We start from the raw sequence: 3,840 nt of genomic DNA, 5'->3' as shown, positions 1-3,840 counted from the left end.
AAGAATATACACTGTATATTCATTCCCATACCACCACACCGTACCCACCACACCGTGGCACCGTGCACTGGCACCACCTTCTGGCCCTTATTTGGTAGTGAGAAAGTTGGCAACCCTACCCTTGGATGTACAGAGAGAGCTAACAATATGTCAATCTCTCATGGCTCAAAGTGGAGGAGAGATTGACTTCATCACTACTTGTTATTTATGAGAGGTATTGACATGTTGAAAGCACTGAGCTGTCTGTTTAAACTACTGGCACACAGCTCAGACACCCATGTATACCCCACAAGACATGACACCAGAGGTCTCTTCACAGTCCCCAAGTCCAGAACAGACTATGGGAGGCGCACATTACTACATAGAGCCATGGCTACATGGAACTCTATTCCACATCAGGTAACTGATGAAAACAGTAGAATCAGATTTATGGAACAGCGGGGACTGTGAAGAGTCAAACACACAGGCAAAGACACACATGATAAGACAAGCACTCTACACACATGTACACATGGACGTTGTATTGTAAATATGTGATAGTGGAGTAGTGGCCTGGGGAAAGTGTTATTTAATGTAATGTCAAGTAATTTTTATTGTATATAACTGCCTTAATGTTGCTTGACCCCAGGAAGAGTAGCTGCTGCCTTGGCAGGAACTAATGGGGATCCATAATAAACCCCAGGAAGAGTAGCTGCTGCCTTGGCAGGAACTAATGGGGATCCATAATAAATACAAATACTACACCCACCAAACGTACCTCAGTCTGTTCAAGAACGTTTTGTGGTTAATGTGTCATTTCAAGCCGTTCTGCAAAGTACCCAACGTTCAAGAGAACTGAACGAAACCCCAGACTCATTGCAGAGAATAAACGAACGTCTGTGGGCATTGCGTAGAGTTTGGCTGGAGCAATGAGTCTGGGTAGCCAGCCAATCATAACCAAGCATGTCGAAACAAAGACCACTACAAATTGTCCTCATCTTATATGAGCACTTTCACAAGGATAATTATACACTATCGTTCTTTATCTCTCACACACTGACACAGAATGGGGCTGGAGTCTTTATTAGAAATCATTTACATATGTATAAAGTAACAAATTAACAACAAAAACCCTGACATAAATCAGTCGTAACAGGGAGAAAGGGGAGGGGGGGACTAGGACGGAGGTCAATCATCACCCCAACGCACACACACAGAACATCAGCCTTCAAGTAAACAGAGCGAAGGAGCAGTAGTCCAGTCTCAGTGTTTATTAGCTCAGTGGGTTAGCACTGTCAGGGGAGGAGAGACAGGAGAGAGAGAGGAGAGAGAGAGACGAGGAGAACGGAGAGACAGGAGAGAGAGAGACGAGGAGAACGGAGAGACGGGAGGAGACGAGGAGAGAGAGAGGAGAGAGAGAGAGACGAGAGAGAGAGACGAGGAGAACGGAGAGACAGGAGGAGACGAGGGTTTGATTTCAGGAGCAAGACGCCCCCTCCCCTTTAACAAAGCTACTATATTTATAATCATGAATAACCAGTTTATGACCCTGAATACAGCGCTTATAACTCTCCCTCTAATAAACAACACGTTTATAAATCAGTCTTTATAGAAAAGAGAGGGATGGGATCCCAGAGAGAGGAGGGGGAGAGAGTGGGAGGGGATCCCAGAGAGAGAGAGAGTGGGAGGAGGGAGAGGAGGTGGAGATAGAGGAGGGAGAGGAACAGACAGAGGGAGAGGATCTGAGACACGGCTGAGAGAAAGAGAGATAGATCTGTTTGTGTCTGTAAGATGTATTATGCAAGACAAGGCGGTGGAAATGACTTACTATGCAAATACTGATATAATAACCATCATAAGTAAAGTTGGATTTGCGTGACATGTTGTGTGGTCCTCCCACTACGACTCAGGAAACCATGCAGTTTATTAGGCTACACATGAAATAAGTTATGAACTTCACAGGGGGGTGAAAGAGCACGGTGATGAGGTTGATGCTGCTTTACAATAAATATCCAGGGTCTTATCCTGGTGACATGATGATCAATGCTTCACTGACGTTTGACAAATATCTCTTTGATCCATAATAATGTCATCATGTAGACTAGCCTACCAGCATCCTCTCTGATCCATAATAATGTCCTCATGTAGACTAGCCTACCAGAACTCTGTCTTATCCATATAATGTCGCTCATGTAGACTAGCCTACCAGCATCCTCTCTGATCCCATAATAATGTCCTCATGTAGACTAGCCCTACCGGCAATCCTCTCTGATCCATAATTAATGTCCTCATGTAGACTAGCCTCCAAACTCTGTCTTATCCATAATAATGTCCTCATGTAGACTAGCCTACCAGCATCCTCTCTGATCCATAATAATGTCCTCATGTAGACTAGCCACCAGCATCCTCTCTGATCCATAATAATGTCCTCATGTAAGACTAGCCTACCAGCATCCTCTGCTGATCCATAATAATGTCCTCATGTAGACTAGCCTACCAGACATCTGTCTTATCCATAATAAATGTCCTCATGTAGACTAGCCTACCAGCATCCTCTCTGATCCATAATAATGTCCTCATGTAGACTAGCCTACCAGCATCCTCTCTAATCCAAATGAAAGTGTCCCGCATGTAGACTAGCCTACCGCAATCTCGTCTGGATCCATAAATAATGTCCCATGTAGACTAGCCTGCGGCATCCGTCTGTCCATAATAATGTCCTCATGTAGACTAGCCTACCAGCATCCTCTCTGATCCATAATAATGTCCCCATGTAGACTAGCCTGCGAGCATCCTCTGATCCATAATAATGTCCTCATGTAGACTAGCCTACCAGAACTCTTCATTATCCATATAAATGTCCCTCATGTAGAACTAGCCTGCCGGCATCCTCTGATCCATATAATATCCCATGTAGACTAGCCTACCAGCATCCTCTGATCCATAATAATGTCCTCATGTAGACTAACGCCTACCAGCATCCTCTGATCCATAATAATGTCCCCCATGTCAGACTAGCCGCCGGCATCTCTGATCCATAATAATGTCCCCATGTAGACTAGCCTACCGCATCCTCTCTAATCCATAATAAATTGCCCATGTTAGACTAGCCTACCGGCATCCTTCTGATCCATAATAAGTCCCCCATTGTAGACTAGCTACCGGCATCCTCTCTAAATCCATAATAATGTCCCCATGTAGACTAGCCTACCGGCATCCTCTGAATCCATAATAATGTCCCCATGTAGACTAGCCTACCGGCACCTCTCTAATCCATAATAATGTTCCCCATGTAGACAAGCCTACCGGCATCCTCTGATCCATAATAATGTCCCCAGTGTAGACTAGCCTACCGGCATCCTCTGATCCATACTAATGTCCCATGTAGACTAGCCTACCGGCATCCTCTTAATCCATAATTGTCCCATGTAGACTAGCCCTACCGGCACCATTCTGCCAGCTGTTTGGCTAGAGCGCGCATGCCCAAGACAAGATAGTAAACACATAATGTTTGGTTTATTTCACCTAGCTAGCGACAGACTGTTGTTATTTCACCTCGCTAGCGACAGACTGTTGTTATTTTCACCTCGCTAAGCACGACAGAACTGTTGGTTATTTCACCTCGCTAGCGAGAGACTGGTTGGTTATTTCACCTAGCTTAGCGAGAGACTGTTGGTGATTTCCACCTAGCTAGCGAGAGACTGTTTGTTATTTCACCTAGCTAGCGAGAGAGCTGTTGGTTATTTCACCTAGCTAGCGAGAAGACTGTTGGTTATTTCACACTAGCTAGCTGAGAAAGACTGTTGGTTATTTCACTAGCTAGCGAGAGACTGTTGGTTATTTCTACCTAGCTAGCGAGAG

General features: G+C 44.9%; 2 long non-coding RNA genes across 8 annotated transcripts; both read right to left on the bottom strand.

Annotated features, from left to right (window-relative positions):
* Positions 1–1,046: 1,046 nt before the first annotated feature.
* On the bottom strand, positions 1,047–2,620 carry LOC139025095 (uncharacterized). The gene is made up of 2 exons (XR_011476544.1): positions 2,518–2,620; positions 1,047–2,418 (listed from the first exon to the last, which is right to left on the bottom strand). It is a non-coding gene; the product is annotated as an uncharacterized lncRNA (long non-coding RNA).
* Positions 2,621–2,694: 74 nt separating this feature from the next.
* Positions 2,695–3,840, bottom strand: LOC139025094 (uncharacterized). Of its 7 annotated transcripts, XR_011476542.1 has the most exons (5): positions 3,796–3,840; positions 3,666–3,761; positions 3,282–3,565; positions 3,187–3,233; positions 2,695–2,808 (listed from the first exon to the last, which is right to left on the bottom strand). It is a non-coding gene; the product is annotated as an uncharacterized lncRNA (long non-coding RNA). The 7 variants fall into 7 exon arrangements; XR_011476540.1 differs by lacking the exon at positions 2,695–2,808 and having other exon boundaries at positions 3,088–3,233; XR_011476543.1 differs by lacking the exons at positions 2,695–2,808; positions 3,187–3,233 and adding an exon at positions 3,088–3,186.

Source organism: Salvelinus sp. IW2-2015, unplaced genomic scaffold (genome assembly GCF_002910315.2).
Source record: "Salvelinus sp. IW2-2015 unplaced genomic scaffold, ASM291031v2 Un_scaffold2254, whole genome shotgun sequence".
Lineage (NCBI taxonomy): Eukaryota > Metazoa > Chordata > Actinopteri > Salmoniformes > Salmonidae > Salvelinus > Salvelinus sp. IW2-2015.
Note: the sequence above shows the minus strand (reverse complement) of the source record. Positions and strands in the feature narration are given on the sequence as shown.